The sequence below is a fragment of the Jaculus jaculus genome, chromosome 9 (genome assembly GCF_020740685.1).
Source record: "Jaculus jaculus isolate mJacJac1 chromosome 9, mJacJac1.mat.Y.cur, whole genome shotgun sequence".
In the NCBI taxonomy this organism is placed as follows: Eukaryota; Metazoa; Chordata; class Mammalia; order Rodentia; family Dipodidae; genus Jaculus; species Jaculus jaculus.
In genome coordinates, this window is record NC_059110.1 from 4,223,674 (window position 1) to 4,250,229 (window position 26,556).

Here is a 26,556-nt window from a genome sequence, read left to right on the forward strand (position 1 = left end):
TTCATCTCCTACCAGGGAGTCAGCTATCTTTTCTTGTTTTTATTGATATATTTTGGTTGTCTTAAGTTCTTTCTGCCTTTGGGTCTGACTACACGGGCCCCAAACACTCAGGTGCTCCTCCTGGTCTGAGCACACAGGCCCAAGCAGCCTCATGTATATGACATTTTATATATATATATATATATATATATATATATATATATATATAGAATATATATATATATTGAATATATATATTGAATATATATATATTGAATATATATATTGAATATATATATATTGAATATATATATTGAATATATATATATTGAATATATATATTGAATATATATATATTGAATATATATATTGAATATATATATTGAATATATATATTGAATATATATATATTGAATATATATACAATATATATATATTGAATATATATATTGAATATATATATATTGAATATATATATTGAATATATATATATTGAATATATATATATATATATATATATATATATATATATATATATATATATTTGACAGAGGAAGAGAGTGAGACAATGGGTGTGCCAGGGCCTTCTGGCTAACGTGGGTCCTGAAGAATTGAACCTGGGTCCCTTGGATTTCCAGGCAACCACTTTAACCGCTAAGCCATCCCTCCAGCCCCCATGTATATGGCATTTTAATCGTCCTCTCCAACACCCAAATTCATCCCTCTTGTACTGGGCCCCTTCCTATTCTCTAATACAGTCGTTCGGAAAATCTAGACCATGCATATGGGAGAAAACTTTCCAACTTTCTGATTCTGGCTTATTTCGCCCAACATGGTAATTTCCAGTCCCATCCATTTTTCTGCAAGCAACATAATTTTATCCTTTATGGCTGAATAACACTCCACCAGTTTGTCAGATTCATAGCTGGCAAAGACTTTCTCCTTGTCACCATGGGTCTTGTTTTCTTTGTTGTGTAGATGTTGTTGTTTCTTACTATTTCCTGAGCTATCAGAATCCCATTTAGAGAGTTGGTGCCCATTCCTTTATCTTGAACTGTTTCCTTAGGTTTTCAGAGGTTCAGGTCTTACATTATTGAGATCTTTGATTAATTTGGGGATCTGGAGAGATGGATTAGCAGTTAAAGGCACTGTCTGCCAAAGCCTGATGGCCCAGGTTCGATTCCCTAGTACACATGTAAAGCCAGATACAGAAACTGGCACATACATCTGGAGTTTTTTTGCAGAGGCAAGGGGCTCTGGTGAGTCCATTTCCTCTTTCTCTCTCTCTCTCTCTTCTTACAAATTAATAAATAAAAATATCTTCAAAAGATCTTTGATCCATACTGGAATTATTTTTGTATAGGGTAAGAGATACAGATCTGGTTTCTGTGTTTTATATCAGATACTCGTTTTACCAACACCTCTGGTTAAATAAGCTGCCTCTTTCTCAATATAGTCTCATACCTTTGTCAAAAACACATGGCTATAGCTGTGTGAGTTTATTTGCTCAGTATTTTATAGTCTGCATGTCTCTTTTTACACCTGTGCCATGCTGTATTTCTTAATATGTAGTGCAATTTGTAGCCAGGTATTATGATATCTCTAGCACCCCTCTTTCTGCTCAGGACTGTGCATTTTAACAAACTTTCCATAGGGGTATTTTGGAATGTTCCAGAAATTCCTTGGAGAAATGTTAATTCAAATTATAGTAATTAGCAAAACAAATAAGGCTCATCAAAGAATCCCGTAGCTGTGTCTTCTGATTGCCATACGTACTCCTGGCAGGGACTTGGTCTTCAGATTTTCCTATCTCTGCCTCCAAGCTAAGTGCCCCATATCTGTCTTGATAGGACAATGTCTTAGCTTGGTCTCAGGCAACAAGACAGAAGACAGGCTCTCCTAGGCATGTGTCTGTGATCATCATGAGTACCCCACTCATTGCCATCTTTCCTCTCTTTATTTCACACGGAGGCAGCCTTTGTTTTCTGGACAAAGTCTGTGGAATAAAACAAAATCTTTGATCACATTCTAACCACTTGTCACTGCATATATGGTGTCAGCAGCAATAACTTCTACAGAGAATGGCCCTGGGTCTGGCCCCTGGTGCTGCGTTCAGAGCACAGACCAGATGTTGGGGCTTCGTGGTGCAAGCTTCTTACCCACTGGGCATCCAAAGTCCCATCACTGAGACCATCTGCAGAAGAGAGGGCTGCTGCTCACTTCACCTTCAGATTCCACTTTGAAATTTATGGAAGCCATTGGACAAACAGACAAATGTAGAAAAGTAAGCATCCCACAGAAAATAGTCTTCAGAGCTTTATTTGATGGAAGGAGAGTAATTTCCCAACTTCCCTCCATTCATACTTCATGGCTTCACTTGAACATCAGATCACAGCCAAACTCTCCAGCCAGCCCTGCCGAGGGTTACAGCTTGCACTTTTGGAGGTTAGTTAAGGATAATCACTTTCCTGTACAGTAAACTGCATTGTCCTATCAATAAAATAACAGTGATGCTAATTACCTAATAAATAGAGCTTGCATTTGTTTGCCATTTAATATTTTACAATCCATTTGTAAAATATTTGTAATCCTTACCTCCCTAACCATAAAAGATGAAAATGACAAGGTTGGTAGCTGTCTTCTTGGTTCTGGACACTTCAGCTGAAAGTATCACAAGCTAGGCAGCTCAAAACACACATTTATTTCTCACCACTCCGCAGGCTCAAGGTCAAGATGCCAGCAGGCTTGGTGTCTGAGGGACTGCTTCCTCCTTCATACTCACCTTCTCTCAGTGCCCTCACATGGTGGCATGGGGGCTGAGTTTCTCCTGGGTCTGTTTTATCAGGGTACTAAGCTATCCATGAAGCTCCGCCTTCCTGACCTCTGATAGTTGATGTTGATTATCAACTTCACAGCAACTAGAATCACCTATGAGGACTATATGTGGGTTAGGTGAGCCTCTAGGTTCTTCTATAAGGAATTAGCTTACTGTGGGTGGCACCATTCCATGGGCAGAGTTCCTGAATTGTGTAAAAAGGAGAGGTCTGCCTGATTACCACCATTCATTGCTCTCTGCTTCCCAGCTGTGCTGAATGGGACCAGCTGCGTCCAGCTCCGACTGATGTGCCTTCTTCGCCATGACAGATGGAAACTTCTAACTGTAAGCTGAAATAAAACCTTCTCCCTTAACTTACTTCCAGTCAGGGATTATGTCACAGCAATGAGAAATGAATTAACTCATGACCTAGTCACCTCTCAATAGGCCCGTTCCCAGTACTTTCATCTTGGAAGTTTGAATTTTTTAACAGATGAATTTGGGGTGGAGGAGACACAAACATTAGGAGTGCAGATCATCCTTCTCATGAACTAAGTGTGTGGAGACCCAGAGATTAGAAATCAGACCCCAGCATCCTGCGCCGACACATTGCTGCAGTCAGGTTCACATTGCTGGTGGAAATCACCCAACCAAGAGCAGCTTGTGGTGGAAAAAAAGAGGTTCATTCTGGTTTACAGGCTCAAGGAGGAAGCTCCATGATAGCAAGGAAAACTACGGCATGAGCAGAGGGTGGACATCACCCCCTGGTCAACATAAGGTGGACAACAAGAAAAGGAAAGTATGCCAAACACTGGCCAGGGGAAACCTGCTGTAACACCCATACTTTTTCCCAAATCTCCATCAGCTAAGAACCTAGCATTCAGAGCACCTAAGCTTATAGGGGACACCTGAATCAAATCACCACACACATCATGTGGAATTTGGCAGGAGCAGGCAAGCTGAATTACATTATTTTAATTTGAGGAACAATGGAGTTAAATTGGAGGGTGTACGATTGGCATGAATATGACATAACTCAACTGCATATGGAAGCTTTTCCATTGTTTTTTGTCATACCTCTGAATGACCCCTGTTACTTACCATGATCTTAGTGGGATTGAATATGTACAGTTTTAGTTGATGTGTTGACCACTTCCTCCTTCCCTGGCCATGACTCAGACCTCTCAGCTCATCACGTTCCCATAGGGAGTACCATCTAGGACATACTTTGCCCATTGGAGAATCAAGGCACTCATGGCCAGAATTCGGTTGACCACCTCCAGTGTCTCAAGTATCCTTCTGAGCATGTGTGGGCTGGGCTGAGGCTCTCCTTGAGCAGCTCTCTTCCATACCCATCAGTGGGGCTCTCCCCTCGGTGCCCTTTGCTCTTCCTGAAGTGAGATCACACTTGCTCACCCTTCTTGCATAGTCGCAGATGCTGAAAAACCATTCTTCATGGTGATGAGCTAGTTGAAAGGCTCAAGGCCCTACAACATCAATGCTAACTAGCAGGGGCCAAGAGGGCCACGGCTGCACAGCTCGAGAGGGAGACCGGCAACAGGACAGTGCTCACGTCAGTTTGCACCACTAGGTTGTCCACTCTGGTTTATCCCCAAGGGTCAGTCGCCTCAGTTGTTAAATTTTCCTATTATCCTCTCAATGGTTAGCACTCCATGCTTTATTCCACAGATACTCAACCTAGCAATGTGGCCATAGTTTTTTTTAACATTTTATTTATGTATTCATTTGCAAAGGATGAGAAAGAGAGAGAGAGAGAGAATGAATGGGCATACCAGGGCCTCTAGCCACAGCAAAGGAACTCCATGTGTCACTTTGTGCATCTTGCTCCATATGGTTACTGGAGAATAGAATCTGGGTCTTGAGGTCCTGCAAGTAACCTCCTTTAACCACTGAGCCTTCTCCCCAGTCCCCTGCTCTACAATATTTATTTTGAGATTTTTACATTTCCACAGTGGGTGGGAAGAGCCTGGTGGCACCACAGAGTGAAATGTGTTGACTTCTCTCTCTCAGGGTCCTAGTGTCTTCCACCAGGGTCCATGGAGAAGAGAGCAGGAACCGTATTTCTCCCAACCTGTATCTTGGGCTCACACTGCACAGCTCAGAATAGAGGAAGGAAGGTGTTCTGGCGCCAGTGAACCCAGTCCTCAGTCAATTCTCCTGCCATTCTTCTCTCTAGTGTGTGAAACGCTTCCTTTGAAGTCAGAACTATAGGCATATATCAAGGAGAAATTCGTCAAGCGAATTGAATTCAGAAAGATTAAAATGTAGCGTTTTAATATAGCTGTAGCTGACACACGTCAAGGAGATAAAAGGGATATTTTGGATTCTAAGAACATTGCAAGAACTATGAAGTATTACTTTTAAAATACATACTATTTTGATTGAAATTTGTAGAGAAAAAAAATCAATATAATCAACCACTCTAGTAAATGGAAGCACTGAGAGAATGTTTTTGGCCCTACAGTGTTCATTTTTTTTTTTAAGGAAAAAGAAGCCTTCACAGAACATATATTTTATATGATCTAAGCATACATAACCTAGAGAAATTTTCCTTTCTAATTTTAGCAGGAGCTGTTTTGACCTAAACAATTTTATTAAATCTAAATGAGGCTGGAAAGCTAGTCCGTTCCTGGCATAGTTGCAGGAAGGTATCAGGGTCTAAAGGTTTCAGTAAATAGAAACATGGAAGCGATCAGTTAATCTCTCTCCACAAAAAGAAAGAGTCTTATTAAAAATCCACCCTTATATAGAAATAAGAGATGAGCTTCTGAGAGTCAGTTCAATATTTAACCCTTTTCTTCAGCATTTCCTGGCAGCCAATTCTCTGAACCACAGGATGCATGTGGATAGGCTTTTTCCTTGAATTAAGTTCCTTCATAAAAATATTCTGGGGACTGGAGTTAAAATTTGAGGCCAGCCTGAGACTCCATAGTGAATTCCTGGTCAACCCAAGCTAGAGAAGATCTTACCTTGAAAACCTAAATACAGATAGATGGACAGATGATGTAGATTAGTTATAGTTATGCATATACAGCTATAAATGATGCAGACGGGATATGAAGTCAGTTTGTATTTCCAACTCTAATGTAATCCTGAAGTATTTACATGATATTTTCACTGAATTTTATGAGGTTTTAAGTATAAGGAAGTTTACTATTAAGGGAAGTATGTTGTGGTGGTTTGATTCAGGTGTTTTGAATGCTAGTATCCCAGCTAATGGATATTTGGGAATTAATGCCTCCTGGAGGGAGTGTATTGTTGGGGGTGGGCTTATGAGTGTTATAGCCAGTTTCCCCTTGCCAGTATTAGGCACATACTCCTGTTGCTGTGGTCTACCTTATGTTGGCCAGGGGGTGATGTCATCTGCAAATAATGATAACTTGATCTCTTTCTTTCCAATTTGTATCCCTTTTAAGTGTGACTCTTACCTATTGCTATGGCTAAGACTTCCAGAACTATATTAAATAAAAGTGGGGACAGTGGACACCCTTGTCTTGTTCCTGATTTTAGTGGAAAAGCTTCCAGTTTTTTCCCCACTTAGTTGGCTGTAAGCTTGTTATAAATAGCCTTTATTATATTGAGATATGTTCCTTTTATTCCCAGTCTCTGTAAGACTTTTATCATGAAGGGATATTGGGTTTGTCGAATGCTTTCTCTGCGTCTAATGAGATGATCATGTGATTTTTGTCCTTCAACGCATTTATATAATGTACTACATTTATAGATTTGTGTATATTGAACCATCCCTGCATCTCTGGGATAAAGCCTACTTGGTCAGGGTGAATGATCTTTCTGATATATTCTTGTATTCTGTTTGCTATATCAGAGAATCACTCCCATTCACAATTGCATCAAAAAAAAAATAATAAAGTACCTTGGAATAAACCTAACCAAGGAAGTAAAGAATCTCTAAAATGAGAACTTCAAAACTCTCAAGCGAGAAATTGCAGAAGACACTAGAAGTGGAAAACATCCTTTGTTCCTGGATTGGAAGAATCAATATTGTGAAAATGGCAATCTCACCAAAAGCAATCTACACATTTAATGCAATCACTATCAAAATTCCAAAGACATTCTTCATGGAAATAGAAAAAACAATCCAAAAACTCATTTGGAATCACAAAAAACTTCGAATATCTAAAATAATACTGAGCAACAAAAATAAGGCTGGTGATATCACCATACCTGATTTTAACCTATACTACAGAGCCATAGCAACAAAAACAGCATGGTACTGGCACAAAGACATACATGTAGATCAGTGGAACAGAATAGAGGACCCAGATGTAAGTCCAGGTAACTATAGCCACCTGATATTAGATAAAAATGCCAAAAATACTCATTGGAGAAAAGACAGACTGTTCAGCAAATGGTGGTGTGAAAACTGGATAAATATCTGTAGAAGGATGAAAATAGATTCTTCTCTCACTCCATGCACAAGAATTAAGTCCAAATGGATTAAAGACCTTAACATCAGACCGGAAACTCTGAAACTACTAGAGGAAAAAGTAAAGGAAACCCTTCAACATATTGGTCTTGGCAAAGACTTTCTGAATACAACCCCAATGGCTCAGGCAATAAAACCACAGGTTAATCACTGGGACCTCATGAAATTACAAAATTTTGTACTGCAAAGGACAGTGAATAAAGCAAAGAGGCAACCTACAGAATGGGAAAAAATTCTTCGCCAGCTATATATCTGATAGAGGATTAATATCTAGGATATACAAAGAACTCAAAAAGTTAAATAATAAGGAATCAAATAAGTCAATCAAAAATGGGCTATGGAGCTAAATAGAGCATTCTCAAAGGAAGTAATAGGAAGGCATATAAGCATCTAAAAAAAGGTTATATGTCACTAGTCTTCAGGAAATGCAGATTAAAACTACATTGAGATTCCATCTCATTCCTGTCAGATTGGCTACCATCATGAAAACAAATGATCATAAATGTTGGCGGGGATGTGGAAAAAGAGGAATCCTTCTGCACTGCTGGTGGGAATGCAATCTGGTCCAGCCATTGTGGAAAACAGTGTGGAGGTTCCTAAAACAGCTAAAGATTGATCTACCATATGACCCACCTATAGCACTCCTAGGCATATATCCAAAGGACTCATCTCATTTCCTTAGAAGTACATGCTCAACCATGTCTATTGCTGTTAAATCATAATAGGTGGGAAATGGAACCAGCCTAGATGTCCCTCAACTGATGAGTGGATAATCAAGATATGACACATTTATACAATGGAGTTCTACTCAGTGGTAGAGAAAAATGAAGTTATGAAACTTTCAGAAAAAAAGGATGGATCTGAAAAGGATTATATTAAGTGAGGTAACCTAGGCCCAGAAAGCCAAGTGCCACATGTTCTCCCTCATATGTGGATCCTAGCTACTGAAGATTGGGCTTCTGCGTGAGAAGGAAAATACTTAGTAGCAGAGACCAGTAAGTTAAAAGGAGATACAAAGGGAAGAGAAAGGAAGGTTCACAATTCCAGCTTTCTGAAGTACGTTTCTGTCATAATAATTGCTGAATACCTCAGCCAGTCTTTAACGTGAGTTCATTTTCTCCTATTTTACTCAGCTAGTGTTGGCATTAATGTTCTCTATCATGCAAATCTAAAGTGTTAGACACTAGTCCGAGACATGACTTCTTTCAAACAATACTACCTCCTTCCCCATTCTTGTCCCTACTGCTCCTGGCTGGAGATTTTTCTCTCCTTGATGGGACTTTTCAACATTATTGTAAATGGGGCTGGTCAGTAAAGGCCAGTAAAGTCCCAGCTGCGCAGGCATGAGGGCCTGAATTTGGACACTCAGCATCCCCATAAATGCCAGGCATGGTGGTGCATGCCTGTAGTCTCAGTGCTTGGGAGGTAGAGAGAGAGAAATGCTTGGGGCAACCTGGAGATCGATAGAGAAAGATATTTGATGTTGCCTTTGACCTCCACACACACACGTGTCCGTGTGCTTGCACAGACACATGCACCAACCCACATGAGCACACACATATGCAACATCACACACTCATATACATGCAATCAATCCATAAACAAATAAAAGCCACTCCATGATTTTCCCTGAACCAAAGTCCTAGGACCTTAGACAAGTGACGTTTTCAGAAACCGAAGTTGTCTTGGCGTGACTGCTTTATATAATTCAGCCTACTGATTATAATGATCATATCCATATCTCAGAACCTGCCTTCTGCTGTTGTTGCTGTTTTAACTTAAGAAATAACTTCAGGACTTACCTCTGCATCTCAGATTTGTATGGCTCTCCTCTGCAACGGAGTTGGTGCTATGCAACATAAGAGAAACAAATTGGGTGGGAGATGCATGTCAAGATAACAGTGCCCTGCCCTTTGCTAGTTAAAATGAGATATCCCGCTAACTTGAACACACTATTTTTGCCTAGCCACTAAGTAGTCAAACCTTTTGTGGAAAACAGAAAGGAATAATCTTTTCTCAAAGCAAAAAGTTCAAACTCCATGTAATCAAAACATGGTATGCATAATATCACAAAATTAAATTTCTCTATTGATTACTAAAAAAAACCAAACTAGCACATTATTCTATCATCTATATAGTAAAGGACAAAGTCAAATATGCAATGAACTCTTTTGATGTAAACTGGAAAATAGATAAAATGGAAAACTGCTAAAAACAATAAGATGAAAATAGAAAGATATTTAACATTTTTAAAAGATAAGTTTAAACACACATCTTATGAAAAGAAATGCAAATTAAAACCACAATGAGATATTTTGCTGTTTGCACCTATTGAATCAAAGTTTTTTTTTTTTTTTTTTTTTAAAGTAGGATAATGCAGTCTGTTGATTGTGTCAAGAAATCTGAGCTCTCATACATCAGTGACAGGGACACATATTGTTACAACCTCTTTAGAGTGAAATTTAACAATATCTAATAAGTAAACGTGCATTTGCCCTCTCATGTAGCAATTCTACTGCCAGGAGTGAATTTCCAACTATGTGCTAGGCCGTAAGTGACAACGGTGCAGAGCTGTTCCTTCCCACTCTGCAGCACGCAAACTAGGCGATGCTCCCAGATCCGCTGTGAGTTCCGCCCAGAGCCCTTGCTTTCCTTTCTGCAGCCCAGATGTGTCAACCCTCAGCCACACGCTGCCGTCACCATGAACTCTGCTCTGCTTCCCCCACCGTGGTGGACTCAAACATGTGAGGTTGTAAGCTGAAATATTTTTATTCATTTGACAGAGAAAGAGGGAGGAAGAGAGAGAGAGAGAGAATGGGCGTGCAAGGGCCTCCAGCCACTGCAGACAAATGCATGAGCCCTCTTGTGCATCTGGCTAACGTGGGTCCTGGGGAATCGAAGCTGGGTCCTTTAGCTTTCAGGCAAATGCCTTAACCACTAAACCATCCCTCCAGCCCTGAAATTGCAAGCTTAAATAACCCTTCCCTGCCTCACTCTCGCGGCTCTGTTAGGCATTTTGTCAAAGCAAGAGGAGAAGTTACAGAGGGGAGCTGCTTGCTCACTTTTCACACACCTGCCTTCTCTCTCCGCGATGCCCTCCATTCCAGAGCAGACAATAGCACTGCGAGAAGACCTCACCAGATGGGGGTACCCTCAGTTGTGGACTGCACAATCTCCAGAACTGTGAGTCGAATACACTTGACATTTAGCCATAGCCTGCCGCTATGTGTGTTTAGGCACATGCCTTAGGCGAGTACATTTGAAATGCGTGAGAGTAACCATGAGATTTGTCTATGGTCCCACTGAAGAAGATGTGCAATCTGGCTTCATGTATGTGGGCAAAATATCTGTGGCAGGTTGTAAATTGTAGAAGATATTCACACACAAATGTTAGATACTCTAGTAAAAATACAACTTAAAAAAAAAAAAAAAACTCATTGCCTTGAACAAGGCATGTTTTGGCTAACTGACGGTGGGCGTGAAAGTCATGTCAGGGGCCATAGGCAGAAAGAAATAGACTCTGTCCACCTACAGGTTTATTGCCTCAGAAACATACCCCCTCTTTCTGAATCACTTCCTCTGAGTTATTTCAGGGAGATTTCAGCAATATGACCTCAGTACGCAAGGGCCATTCATCCTCCCTGTCACTCACCCTGCTTCTACCACGAGCGCAGTGCAGGACTGTGTTTGAAGGGAAATAACAGTGGACTCTGAAGGGCAGAAAAGAAAACAGAGTAAAGCTATGCCACAGATGGGAATTAACAGCCCTCAAAATAATCAGAAGTGTCCTCACTGCATCGGCCTCTGCTTCAGGGTCTTGCTGTCACCATGGCCTTCCTCATGACTATATGTAGAGGGGAAAATAAATGAGAGGGAGTTTCCAGAAATAGGGAGTCATGACTGTTCTCGGTAAGACCACTATGCATAGGGACCTTTCCTTTCTGTACATCTGAACAGAATGATGGTTATGCTGGAATGAGAGGAACAAACCACATACCAATAGTAGCCCAAATCCAGTACCAGTGATTTAAAACAGCAGACGCACAAGGCATATCACCACGCCCCCTCTTAGATGGTGTAGTTTTCCCATGGTCAGTGGCACTAGGATTCAGACACCCCACTTGCTGGAGGAAGCGTCCCTGTCTCAAACGTAAGTCGGCCTCACCACTGGGGAAGAAGGAAGAGATGCTATGCCCGCCATGACGCTTCGTTACCTCTCATCAGCCCTGAGCAGCACGACCGAGATTTCTACCGCTTTCTTCCCAGCGGGCGGGCGAAGGATGTTTTACACATGGTGTGGATAAGGGTCGCTTCCCGCAGGAGCAGGGAGCAGTCACCTGCAAGGGAAACCGGGAACCCGTCTGTAAGCAGGACGACACTGAGGGCAGCCATGGAGAACACTTACTGTCTTGAAGTCATGGAGGGTTACGTGAACAAAAGACATGTATTTCTCCCTCTGGTTGCAGAGTCAGTGCTGCCTCACTGGTCAGCAGACGGGGTTCATGACTCTGACATCCAGATGGCAGCGTTGCTGCAGGTCTCATGGGAACCTGCAGGGGGCAGTCTACAGCAGACACTCTCCATGGTATCCTGGTTCTCCAACGATGTGAGTTCTGCCAGTGTCTCTGAGAAGGGATACTTCACTTAGGCCACACAGCTAAATACCCTTCTTCTTTGCTGGGGACAGGGGATGTGTGTATCTCTATGCTCGTGTGTACGTGAGGCAAAGTGTGTCTGGGGGCATGTATGGGTGGACCTGTGTAGGTCACAGATTGATGCCAGGCCTTTTCCTTGATCATCATCACCGTATATACTGAGACAGGGTCTCTCAGTGAACCCAGAGCCTACTGATTCAGTTAGTCTAAAGAGACACCTTGCTCTAGAGATCTACCTATCTTTGACTTCCAAATGCTGTGATTACAAGTGCACATTGTCAGGCCCAGAAATTACGTGGGCACTGGGGATCTGAACTCAGGCCCTCATGCCTGCATGGTGAAGCACTCTATTGACTGAGCCTTCTCTCTGGGCCACTAAATGACCTCACACTTCATGGAGAGCCAGCAAGTCCACATCTTGCAAGGTCAATATTGGCCCCTTGGACCACATCAGGCAGCTCGACCCAGTTAGTTTCTGCATAAAACCTTAGCAAGCTTGCAGGCTTTGAGCTGCCTCCCAGGGCTGTGCACCAGCTGAGTCTGGGGAAGTTGTCACTGTTTCCTTCAAAGTCACTCATCCAGGCCCAACAGGAGATGCTCGGTTGAGACTCTCTGTGCACCGCGTGTCACCTGGCCTCCCCACAGCGGTGTTCCAGGAGAGCTAACAACTTCCTGTCAGTTTTGCTTTGTTGTGGAGACAGAGAATCAATCTCTTTTATGGACTCTGTAGCTATTAAAAGTGGATTTGCTCCAGGCAGTTATGAGACATGCCAACTTTTAAATAAGAATGCTACTAGATATTTACTATATTTAGTTCTATAGAGAGTACTATATTTAGTTCTAGAGAGAGAGAGAGAGAGATAAATCCACTATGGCATTGCATATATTTTGCAGGAAAAAAAAAACCCTCATAATTTTTCAAGAAATGTCAGTAATGACAGCAAGATTTCGTAGGTCATGCATACACCAGGTAAGTAGGTACAGTTGACCTCTGTTTCTGTGAGTTCCACACCCACAGGTTCAACCAACTGCAGGTCAGAAATTTTTAAAATTGGACCTGGGGGCTGGTGATCAGCAGTTAAAGTGCTTGCTTCCATATCCTGCCTGCCTGGGTTCTATTCCTCAGCGCCCACCTAAAATCAGATGCACAAAGTGGCTTATGCATGTAGAGTTCATGTTCAGGGACAAGAGACCCTGGTGTGCCCCTACACACAGTTTCTCTCTCTTTCCTCCCCCTCTCCTCTTGCAAATACATGATTAAAGGATTCAAAAAACAGGTCTTTACAGATGAGACCCAATTTATAGACACTCTTTCGTTTGTTAGTACTTCTAAATAATATAAGCACTTATGATGTGGGAAATACTCCTCCAGAAATCAACCTGACACCACATCAGGTGGAAAAGAGGAGATTTGTTTACTTGTGGTCCAGAGCCAGGAAAGCGCCTGGAAGACTCTGGCTCCGAGCTCCATGTGTTCTTTCAAGTTACGGTTCCAGTGAAAAGTGGAAGTGAACAGGCAAGCGGCAGGGGGGGGGGGGAGGTGGGAGGGGTGGCAGCTTCCAGGAGCAGATGCAAGGCTGTAAGCAGCTGCAGTTCACACAAGGAAGCGGGGAGCGAGGGGCGCACAAAGGCGAAATTCCAAAACAGCACCTGGCAATCCAGTCTTGTCTTTGCAAGCAGCACTGACCAGCCCCATGTTTGGGTTGGCAGTTGGGCGTGGGGTTAGCTATGGGCTGGCGCGGCAGCCCAGGCTTTCTTCCTCAGCAACTTTGAAGTTTTCACTGTTCCACCACATTACCTCCTCTTCACCTACTGAGAACCTCACGTCCTTCACCTGATCTTGTTGGAACCTGTTGATGCTCTTGCTGTAACGTTGCTATAACACCTGCAATTTTACCACCTCTATCCCATTGTTGACAAACCAAGATAAAAGGTTAAAAATGCAGGGCCCAGGGCTAGAGATGGCTTGGCCATGAAAGTGTTTGCCTGCAAAGCCAAAAGACCCAGGTTGGATTCCCCAGGACCCATGTAAGCCACATATACAAGATACATCTGGAATTCGTGTGCAGTGGCTGGAGGCCCTGGCATGTCCATTCTTGCTCTCTCTCCCTCCTTCCCTCACCCTCTCTCTCTCTCAAATAAATAAATTAAAATTGAAATTGAAAAAAGGTAGGGCCCAAACAGCAGACACAATAAGATCATGGCTAGGGCCCTGCTAGGGACCCAAGCCAGGGTCTCCATGTTGTCAAAAGAGCTTTCCATTGTGAACCTTCCTTTATGCACCTGGCCTTAATTTTTTTTTTCTTCTAACAACTGCCTACCATTTTCTCTTACTAACTCAGATTGATTGGAATAAAAGCAACTTTGTCACCACAGAATACACATATTCCCCCTTTTTCTGAGTCGTGGATGGGTGGGATCAATGTAAATGCCAGTAGTTTCCTGTGCTGTGTTAACCAAGTCCTTCAAGAGCCACCATGGCGGAAGTGGAAGTGACAGTGGTGCATGCAGCGTGTGCTTCTGGTCGCCTCAGGTGCCTCTGAAAAGCCGTGCGCGTGTGCTCGAGCATCGCTTCTCACACTCTTAAACCAGAGGCCAAGTCCTAGAAGCGGAATCCAGAAAGAACGCCTGCCGTTTGCTCTCCCGCAGTAGCAGCTTTGGAGTAGGGCTATTGTGGCTTCCTCTTTGGCTCCATTGGGCTTTCCAGTGACTCCCACACCCTGGAGAAGAGTCAGACAGAGCCTGTGCACTGGCTCCTCAAGCACCGCCTGCATCCAAGAACTCTCCGAGAGAGGTAAGCAGCTCTGTGGTTTATGCATGAGAATGAAATTATTTTCTTAATGGGGAGTAAATGGAAAAGTTTAAGCTCTTTCCCTCAGTACCAAACCAAACCATAGGGTGATAGGCAGCTTTGTTCCCTCATTTTGGTTTGCCTAAAATCAAAGTTGTTTTGTGAGTTTTGTAGTTTCACAGCAAATGCCATTTGCGTTTTCTTGCTGAATCACGACCAGGCCTCCTGCAGGAGCACTTCCAAAGATCCTTGCACAGGGGCAGGAGCTAATGACTACACTCCCCAGGAGTTTCTGCTCGGAACTGTTTCCCTGGGATGTCTTGCAAAAGCTCACAGATTGACTTTGGAAAAGTCTCAGCTGTGATCATTAGAACAGTAGTCATTTTCCTTCCTGTGGTAACGGGGGAGGCGTGTGTGGCTCAGGGATGGGGCTTCCAAATTCTTGGATTTTAGTGTGTGAAATACAATGCCCTTATCAGCTGACACTTAGCTTCATAACACAAGGCTGACATGTATTTTAAAGGGGGAGGGGGGGCATAAAACTTTATCAGAGGAGCTGCGCCCAAATAGGAAAGGTAGAATCTGAGCCTCAAGTTTCAGCCTTTGGATCCTGTGTTGCCAGATGACGGTGCCCATCGCTTTTCCATGGGGACCCACTGTCACATTTAGCTCCCTCCCTGAAGAGCGGCTCCTGGCTGCCTGCTCCCTCCCGCGCTGTTTCCACCTTCATTCTGGTGACTTGCTCTTCATCCACCTCAGTGGTCCTTCTCAGCATCTTCGTCATGTGACTTTTCCTCCAGTGATCCTCTTTACCATCCTCCAGCCAACTTACTCCCACTTCCAAGCCCCTGGTAGTTCATGGCAGGAATAACAACCTTTCTTCAGTCCACTCACATACATGTTTCGGCACCCCTACCTCCCAAGTTTTTCAAATCAGTTTCATCACAACAAGGAATACTGTCTGGTATTCATTTTCACTAACCAGAACTTATAAGCCTATATTTAAAAATGTTTTCCACTCTCCCAGTATCTTTGATTTATTCCTTACACATCTTTAATTTGATAGGCAATTATTACAATCACTCCCTTGGATTCACTTACAATTTCTGTTCCCTCTCTAGGCTGACCCAACACTGTGCTCACCTACACTGCTTGTACAAATTTCCTGCAGAGTGTGAGCGTGGCATATCAATGATGACGGGTAGTTTAAATCCGAGATCTCTAACCTCAGGAAGAGCTTTCACAATCGATGGCTATATTTATTCTCTTCCTTACCCTCTTACTTTTCCAGATTAATATTTCATGCCTGTTATCACGTGGATTGCAAAGGCCCATGTGTTAACAGCCTGTTCCTCATCTTCACAGACCTAAGAGATGAACCCTTTCAGAGGTGGGCCCTTGAGGGAGGCCTTCAGGTGATTGGGGTATGCTGCTACACATAGTGGGAGCCCCCTCCCCCATGTCTGTGCTTCCTTAAATGAGGTGTGTGGAAGTGCTGCCCACATACTCATTCCACAGTGGACTGCTTTGCCATCAGCAAAAGGCAAGTTCCTCAGAAGAAAGGAGTGAGTCATGAGGTCAACACGCACGGGAGGGATGAAGCTTGAAAGGTCACACCACCACTCCCGAAGGTGACAGGAGCAGTGAACAACAGTTGAGGGGCAGACTGAGCAGTGGTGGTAGTAGCAACTTTCTCTGAATCGAACCATTCCCTTCTGAAGGGGTGTGGTGTAAGGGTTATTAAGTGTGGGGTCCCAGCAATCGTTAGTCACTGAAATTACATGGACTTTCATGGCACATGCTGGTCCTAGAACAGCCTTCAGCAGAGAGGAAATTCTTTTAGGTTGTAAATAATTTCCCAAACCACAACCTGATAAGGTCATGTGTGGGTGCAGGAGCCAAGCAAACCTGCCGTCATCAAAGAACTAGTCAAAACCTAAGAGTCCTACCTGGGAAAAGAAGTGACCAAAGGAAATGCCCTGTTACCTCGCTTCCCTCTCTCACCTCTCCATTCTTTGCCCTACTTGTCCCTGAAAATATCCAGTTCAGCTGCTTCTGAGCACAGTAGCCTCAAGCTGGCAGAATGGGGCTGGCCATCCTTCACTGTTCACTTGCTGTCTAACAAAAAGCAGCCAGCTGCCTGAGAGGTGGCTTAGCAGTTGAGGCACTTGCCTGAAAAGCCTAAGGACCCATACTTGACTCTCCAGATCCCAGGGTAGCCGTAAGCACAAAGGTGAGGTACGTGCAAGTTCGCACATGCCCACTAGGGGGAGCAAGTGTCTGGAGTTCAATTTCAGTAGCTGAGGCCCTGGCAAGCCAATTATCTCTCTCTCATAAAAAAATAAATAAATGGGTTTTTTTTTTACAAAAAAGAAAAAGAAGCAGCCTGCTGTTGAGGTCATGTATCCTATTTCCACAGCATTCTAATCTGCTCAGTCCTGACTCTGATTGGACAGGGGAGAGAAGTCAGAAGTCAGAATGTTAACAAGTCTAGCGAAAATGTAAGTAAACATTTTCAACCGATATAGGGCAGAACAGGGAGAGACTGGGACATTGCAAATGCAACAATCATCAAGCAAACATCAAACATCTGCAATTCAAGTTCTATAAAACCAGTGACTGGCAGGCTCTCAATTTTCCAAATCCACCCCTCCAGCTGGGCAGAGTAGCCAAGGAAAACTTCCATCCCTACCCAACAACCTTCAAAGGAGCCTTTTCACAGTCCTGGTATACACAAAATATCTTCAGGTAGCCATGCAAACCATGGTCCATTTTCCTATGGCTTTGCCAGCCCTCAGGGTCATCATGGCCTGTCCATATGCTGTGTCTCAGCAGAGGTTCCTGAAACCACATGCACGCATTTCATGACCACCACATGCATTTTTCATACTTCCAAAACTAATACCAGGTATGCAAGTCACAGCCATATTCTAAATTTGGGGATAAAATAAATTGTGACTTTGAAAAGCAGATTCCTTCTCCAGTCAACTCTTTCCAAAAGAATTTGTATTTCTATCATAGTCTTTCCTCAAGCATCCTCTCCATTGTTTCAATGTTAAGTCGTTGGGCCATCTTCTTTAGGATTGCTAGTGTGTTTGACAATAGCAGCTTCAGCGACCTAAAACAAGTCTCAGTACCTTTAATTTTAACTTGCTTGAAGTTTTCCAACTTAAATCTTTCAGTCCAATATCTTTAGGCACACACATCATTCCATTACAAATTTTACCTTGATCCAACTCTCTGGACCTGGGCAGCAGAATCAGCTCCAACAATTCCAACAAGGTTTACTGCCATATTTCCTCCCCTTAGTAAGTTCATAAGCCAAGCCTTCAAGTTCAATTCTCTCTGCACTTAGCATTTTCAAACTCTCTCAAGAATAGTCCATAATACTTGGCCTACTGCTCCAGAATGCATTTTCAGTTGCAAGCATCAAGTCCATGCCAACTCCTACAAAACAAAAGTTCCAAAAGACCAACATCTATATGGTCAGATTGACCTACCCCACTCCTGGTATCAATTCTGCAGCAGACAGCCACAAGTTGCTGAGATGAACTTCCATATCAGGCATAGTTATTATCGAAGAAGGGATATTTATTGAAGCTTATAGATCCAGGGGAAGTTCCATAATGGTAAAAGAAGCTCGCCCACTTTCACAGGTCCAGACAGAGAGAGAGACAAGTCACCAGCCAAAACCCAAAAATCATACCACAAGCACACACATTTCAGGAACTCCAGGAAGAATCCAGGCACTTTGCATATCTTTATAGTAGAATTCCAAATCCATCACCACATCATAGGGCTGGACCATAAAACCCACCAAATGATACCACCTCCAGTCAGTTGGCTGCAGATCTAAATTACAAACTATAAAATCCTGAATATATTGGGGGCCATCCATTCAAACTACCCCAAGGTTAAACAACTGCTTGGGATGAGACTCCCAAACCTGACCTGCCAAGCTGCCAGCAAGCTCCTCAAAGTCTCTAGCCAGCTGAGCTGCTTGCAAATCAGACAGTGACCTCCAGAGATCCAGCTTCTGGGAGCCATCACCTATAATGGGAGGAGATATAGCTGGAAGTGATACAGCTGCCTTGAAGTCATCCATGTTCCTTCTGTAAACAACTCCTTGTCACCCTGAACCATAAGTAACCCCAATAAACTCACTGGTTTGAGTGTAATCATGTTCTCACCCATTGTCTGCACCATATCTGGGACGAATTGACATGTGTTCATGTCTCCCCTCAGTTAAAAAATTTTGTGCAGAAAATACCTATGAAATATTGCATGGCTAGGTGGAGAAGCTTCATCGATTTGTCTAATCATCCTGTGGTTCATTTCTTGTTTGTGAAGGAAGAAGATTAATGCTGTCTATCTTTTGGGGAAGTCAGAGATAATGGAAGCAGTTAGTATGCATGATGCTGGCACCATGTGTCACTGTGGCTGTTACATTTTCTGCCGTGTTACTCAGCCTCCTCTCCTATTGCACCAGTGGCCACCACTGTTCCTCTTACAGGACAACACCCCATACTAGTTCTCATGCCCTCTCATCTGAACAAGGACTTTGCTCCTTTCCACTGCATTCTTTCCAAAATCCTATAATATACTGTAAAAACCTCTCTTGACATCTACAGCTCAAGCCATTGCACTGTATCTCCTTCCATTTACAATCAAACTACCTTCAAGATCTATCTGCTTCCTACCATAACACCCACCCCAAGCTAGCTCTTTCCATACCACCAAAGCAGCCTTGACAACGTGTGTTAGATGACTTTCCTTAGAAATACTGAACAGTATCTATCCACTCAAGATAGGGCAGCAACTGAAGATCAGAGAGATGATTCTACCAATGCCCAGCTTAGTGAACCAGTGAGTTTATAGGACCACTCAAAGCAGCATGGGCTCATCACCAAAAAGCCTTCCCCAAGATGGGTGAAGACATTGAAAGCTGCATCTCAAGACCTCCCTGCAGGCAGCCTGGTTTGTGGGGGGTGAAGGGGCAGTCTTCTCTCCCCAGCAATCATCTGCTGCTTTTATAACTTCTGGAAGGGGGCTTGTGAATCTGGAAAGCTTCAAGAGTTTCTGAACATTGTGAGGGTTTTGTTGTTGTTGTTGTTGTTGTTTTTACTTCATGACTGATATCCATCCTCCTGCCTCTCTCCAGGCTGTAATGTTTTAATTCTCAGGTATATGACACAAGGGCACAGGTATTCTGGAAATGTCTTCATCACTGGGCTATTAGAACACTACTTTCAGCATCCTCCCCTACCATTTGATTACTCCTTCTTGGACTTTGCTAATTCAATTTCACTTCCTTAAACTCAAAACACAAGAGCTTTGGCATCCAGTTTCTGGGGTCTCTTTTGTCCCCATTCATTTCACTAGTGAACTTTTCCTGTCTCATGCTTTAAACATCAGCCCATATGGTAGATTGATCTCTTCAGTCTGAACTTCTCTCCAACCATCAAAAACCCAGATATCTAACACACTACATCTCCACTCAGACACCATGAGTCTTGAGTATAGCTGCAGCCTTCATCCCTGTGACAGTGTCTCTGCCAGTGCAGGTCTTTTCTTCTGGATTCAGTCAAGTGGCTGCTTTCTTCCTCTTATACTCCTGACTGTCCTCACCAGATACTCCTGCAGACACTGGAGAGATGTCTCAGTGGATAAGGTGCTTGCTGTACGAGCATGGATACCTGAATTCAGCTCTCCAGAATGTGTGTAAAGCTGACTACTATAGCATAAGCATCTGTAATCTCAGCGTGCCTACAGCGAGAAGGGAGGTAGAGACATAAGAATAACCCAGAACCTTACAGGCTGGCTAGCTGTTGAACAATGAGAGACTCTGCCTCAAATAAGAAGGGACCAATGCTGGAACGGGAGGACCAGCACCCTGAGATGTCCTCTGATCTCCACATGCACACTGGGCCATGCACATTACTGCACTCCCACACAGGAACATGATAGCTCTCACGTACAATCTGATGTCACCCACATACAGGACCATGATCACACGTACACACAGGAACATGACTGCACTCACACACATACACTACGATGGCTCATATCTACTGTCCATGTCACAGGACCTAAAGCCACCTTTGATTATCTGGATTACGTTAATTAATGTGGGAATCCCTGGACTACATAAAAATGAACTCTCTGTCTGAGCACTAACACGCACTGCTTTGCTCTCCTTCCTCCTGGTCGGATGAACTGTGACTCGCCATTGCTGCCATATCTTCCTTGCCTAACCTGGCACTGTCAGTGGAAACAAATCCTTCCTTTCTTAAAATGAGTTTTGTCAAATAATTGTTCTCAGCAATGAGAAGGTAACTAAAATACACTTTTATACACCCCCCACACACACACAACTGCTGCAGATTTATGGAAGAAATGTATTTGTGGGACCCAGAGAGAGGGAAAGGAATCTACAATGGGATATACCCTTCCAGGTTATGTCCCAAGTGGTCTACTTTCTTCAACTGGGCCTCACCATCTAGCCCTGGTCACATCCCAATAATGCCATAAAATTTGAATCTGTCAGTCCACTGAAGAGGCCACAGCCTTCCTGACCCCACCCTGTCCCAAAGTCAATCACCTGACATCTAACCCATGATAGTGCCTTATTCTATGAGGAGGACATATGTGTGGGGAAAACACAGGTACTCAAACACACTATTCTTATTAACATACCAATTGAATTAGAATTTTTAAAGTTTGTTTTAAATAAAAAAAATTTAATCCATTCATATTAAAAGTTCAGACTGTCACTTTGAGAACTATCACCCTTTCAGCTTGATCTGCTAGTACTCAATATTGTTAGAAAACAGAGAGCCATGCCCTCAGGTGGGGAGGAGCACAGGGGACAAGATGAAACTGCTAAGGGAAGTCCCTTTCTTGTGGGAAGCATGAGACAATCACAGGCACCTTTCTCAGAGAAGATACACCCTGCACTTTAAAAATGCTACAGAACGCTGACCTGCAGATGAAAGAAGAAAATGGATGGATATAATTTCCATTCAAATGAATGATAAATAAAGGCTTCCTCTTCAATATTGATTTGATTTCTCCTTGAAAATTCGCTGTGGAATAGCAAGGAAACAAAGGGTTGAGGCGTTACCAACAGCCCAATTTGAGATTTCATGCAAGTCAGGTTTGCAAGAGTTCTGGGCAGAGCGAGAAATACCATTTATACCCTGTGTGACACAAGTACAGGTTTCACTGAAAATGTAATGTCAGTAATCAACAGTGAAATATTAAATTATGGCTTAGGGCTGAACAGGGACAGTTTATCAATTTTATTACCAGAGAAATGTACACACACATTAATATTTTTCAGGCCCCTTTTTCCAAAAATGTCCAGCCATGAGAAATATATAAGATCAAAAAACAACGTTGACACAAAGAGATTTTGGGGAGACAGAGCCAACCTCATCTTTCCCAACCTGCCAGGCAGGAGTGGGTCATTCATATACATTAGACACAGCAGCCTGGCTAATGAGATTTCCCCACAGTGAGATGTGACCTGAGCAAAACTCATTCAAGCTGTAATTTGAATTAAATGCCTTGTCTGTAAAATAAACAAAGCATCATAAAATGGTTAATGGTACATAGTGAATCAAGAAAGTGCCAAAAAAAGAAAAAAAAAAAGTTGTCTGTTTCTTCCCAATGAGCATACCTTCCTAGTTACTGGAATTCTCACCAGAAGAGCAGAGCTCACCATGGCGACTGTGTCTCTCATAACCTAGCCTTCATTGAACCTCATGAGCTAGTTGGGAATGCTTCCTGTCACTGTGCCCATGTTTAAGAGGGAGGGACCTACAGACTCTTGGAAAAAGCCTCGGATTTTGTAAGTCTTATCAGTGAGCTCCACGCCAATGAGAGACCCTGTCTAAAAAAGAGATGTGTGGTTTATTGACGATAATAACCACGGCCATCCTTTGTCATTCACATGCATGCATACATGTGCACTCACACACACATTGACAATCCAAGATGGCTTCCTGAGAAGTAAGTATGCTATTTCTGCGTGCAATGACAACTCCACGGGTTGGCCAATTCATGTCATTGTTTCCAGTTAGTCACACAAAGGAATTGTGTGCTGTGGCCATCTTGCATTTTGTTGCAATGTCATCATTGTAATTTTAGAATTTAGAGGCCTGTGGTACATTGTTGAGGTCAAGGGTGTTTTTATCACATGTGCAGAGTCATGACCAAGCGGGAGAGCTCTTGACCCTGAGGATGTACCTTCAGAACAACTGGTTACTGCTCACCATTTCAGCGTCAACAGGGCATACCAATTCCAAGTTTTGATGCTCTTACCAGGGTAATTAGGTCCACAGTGCCTCCCTCTTATAAATGCTTGCAGATAGAAGGAGAGGGTGCATTAAGGTCAGTTAGTTCTGTGCCCAAAATAGTCCCAAATAAATGATCAGCCATTATGAAATCACACATGAAGCAAATTGACATGTTTTCAACCACAGCTTGGAGGTAAAGTATGTGCCCATGTTTTTTTTTTCTTCATGTGTGTAGTATATGTGCATGTGTATGCATGTTGGTATGAGTGTACATGTATATACATGCACATGCACATGTGTGCATGCATTGTGGATGCTAAAAGACAGCCATTGTTCTTATCCTCAATAAACCATCCATCTCTTTTTGAGAAAGGGTCTCTCATTGGCCTGAAGCCATTTATTGGTCAAGACTAATTGGCCCAAGGATCCAGATGCCTGTCTCTGCCTCCTCAGGGCCAGGATTACAACCAGTTCCATGGGCCCTGGGGATCTAAACCTGGTCCTCCTGCTTACGAAGGCAAACACTTCACCACTGAACTAATTCCACCGCCACTTCAGATCTTCAGCTGTTGCCTTTCTTTACCGATGGAGGAGCTGCCATTAAAAGAGCTGGAAGCAGAGAGAGCACGGCTTTCTAATATCACAAAAGAAAGTCATCTTCAAAAGATTTTAGTAATAAAATGAGCGACTTCTGTCACAGTCTGGGCAGGTCTTCTGGTCACAGGCCTTACTCGTCCCAAGGGGCCACCCTCTCTTCGAAGTACAGTGGCCTGTGAGTAGGAGATATTCCGAGGCCATGGAGAATGGGGTCTTCTGGAACGCAAACCCAACATGCAGTGTCAGGTTGTGAATGTAGCTGAGAAAAATGGCCCGCCACAAACCCGAGTGTTTAGGAGAAACGATCCATGTATTTACACAAACTAGGAGCTGGGAGGCTGAGCTCCTGCCTGCAAACCGATGAACACAGCTATTTCCTTACACCTTTTTCTTTTCTCTTTCTTTCTTTCTTCCTTTCTTTCCTCCTTTCTTTCTTTCTTTCTCTCTTTCTTTCTTTCTTTCTCTCTCTCTCCCTTTCTTTCTTTCTTTCTTTCTTTCTTTCTTTCTTTCTTTCTTTCTTTCTTTCTTTCTTTCTTTTGCTATAATGACAAACGGCTACAAAGAATGTCCTAAGTGTTTGTGGAGGCCACCTCTATGGCTTGTGTATTTCTCATGCCTCCTTGGTGGCAAGGAGCCCTGAGCCCTCAGGGTGGGAGGTATCCTGGCATCCTCCCTCTTCTCCACCCCCTAACCCTTCAATGTTTCTGCTAAAATCCCTCTATTTAAAGGTGAGATAATCAGCTTTTGTTCCCTTGGCTTGGATCAAAGACAATCTCAGCATAAGCCAAAGCTAGCCCTAGGCCAGGGCACTCAGCTTCACGCTGCCAGCAAAGAAAAGGCCTGTTGTGTGTGTTTTGCGTGTGTGTGGTTTTCTTCTTCATCTTCGTCTTCTTCTTTTTAAATTCTTTTCCCAGCACTAGCAGTTCTCATGCCCTGGACACCCCAACCATAGAACTCAGAACTGTTTCCCAAAGGCAGACATCCCTATTATGAAGGGAGAGGATTTGGTGGCCATCTGTACACTGTGGTAGGCAATTTGGCTGCGACAGCCTGGTGCCCCATTGGGGAGAGGGTGCACAGGTCCTTTGTTCCTGTTTCTGGGGCTGCCTGCACTTCCCACACGGTATCAGGCCTCCCTCCGCAGCAGGTCCTAACTGCTGCGGAAAGGGCCGCCTTCCCTGTGGGCCAGCCGCGGGATGCACAAATGGCTGACCCGCCCCAGGACAGGAGCCGGGATGGGATATGCACAGTTGATGCGCAGGTGGAAAGGTGACCTTGGACCGGAAGCAGCTGATACTGAACTTAAGGAAGATCCAATGGTGAGAACTAGTGTAAGACAAGGTTAATGTCACACAGGCGCAAATGTCGCAGCTGTAAAATGTCACTCGTATTTACTTCCACATTCCCTAAAAATAGAGCATGATACGGTGTAGCATTTAGATGCCTTCAACCAATCAGACCGTCTCCGGTTTGCTAACCAGCCGCTACAGACTTTCTCTTCCTGTTAGAAGCCTGGGAACCCTTCTGGAGCCCTGGTGGGTAACTGCCAGGACGTGGCTGGAAATGTGGCCTGTCTGAATCCCCTTTACTGAGTACTGGGAAGGAACAGAAGAGCTGTTAGGAAAAAAGACACATAGCAAATTGCATTTCCCAAATCCACTAGAGACAAAGCCACACCTCAAAGCCCTTCCTGCCTCTCTCCTCTCCTGTACAATGGGCACCCTGCCCTGGCAAAGCCTCACGGTCATCAGCACTCTGCACAGGCTATTCTAAAAGAAACCAGCCCCTTTTTTTTGCTCTACACTGAGAAAGTAGGCCTAAAAGGAATCATGTTCCCTGGCTCGAGCTCCTCATTCTGTTTCTGTCCCTGAGGCAGACCAGATGAGACACATGGAGAAAACACACACTGGTCTGTGCATATGTGTACATGAATATAGACATGCGGGCAGCCAGGGAGAGGGGAAGACAAACTGATACAGAGCGAGCGACGGAAGGATGTGGGAGGCAGAGAGAAAGAGACAGAGAGAGGCAGGCAGAGAGAGCACGTTGACGCGATTGATGGATGTTTCCATTGAAAATTCTCATATTCCTAACAACCAACAGCGTACCCTTCCTGTTTTTGTTATTGTACTTGCCGCATGAAATCTAATTAATTATAAAATCTCTCATTCTAAACAATAAGTGCACAACAGAGGAATAATGCTATGGCTTTAAGTATAATCGCAAATCAATTTACTAAGATGACATTTTAAAAGCCACATGATGCAAAGCCAGTGGCGTGTCATACACCCTCCTCAGCACCACACCACATTCTGAACCTCGTGGAGGAAGTTCTTCCCTGCCCCCGCGGTGACATCTGCCTCCAGAGACAAAGCAGATGACCACCCGCACCTCCCCCGCTCTCGTGGTGTCAACATGAACAGTTCGGAGGAAATTTTAATTGTCAATCAAAAAAAAAAATGAGCTGAAGAGACTGCTCAGTGGTTAAAGGTGCTTACGTGCAGAGTATTATGGCCCTAGTTTGATTCTCCAGTACCCACATAATGTCAGATATGCGAAGTGATGCATGTATCTGGAGTTCGTTTGCAGTAGCACAAGGCTCTGGCATTGCTAAATCCTCTCTCTCTCCTTTCTTTCTCTCCCTCTCTCTCTTCTTGCAAATAAATTAGTAAAATATTTTTAGAAAGAAAAACCATCAGAGACTCTTAGATTTCCCAAGATGAACCACAGTGGGATGTCAACTAGGCCTTACTGCTATCTGCCTACAGCATACACTGCCCTCTTTTCTGCTTTCTCTGTCACCAGTACTGGAATATCCTCAATAAGATTTCTCCAGCACCTGTGTCCTTCTGGTCATTGCCCTCCATCAGATGGAAGCAACAGCACCCAACTGCCCAAGACCATGAGACAAAGCTGATGTAGTTGAAGGGCACCCACACACCCTTCTCAAC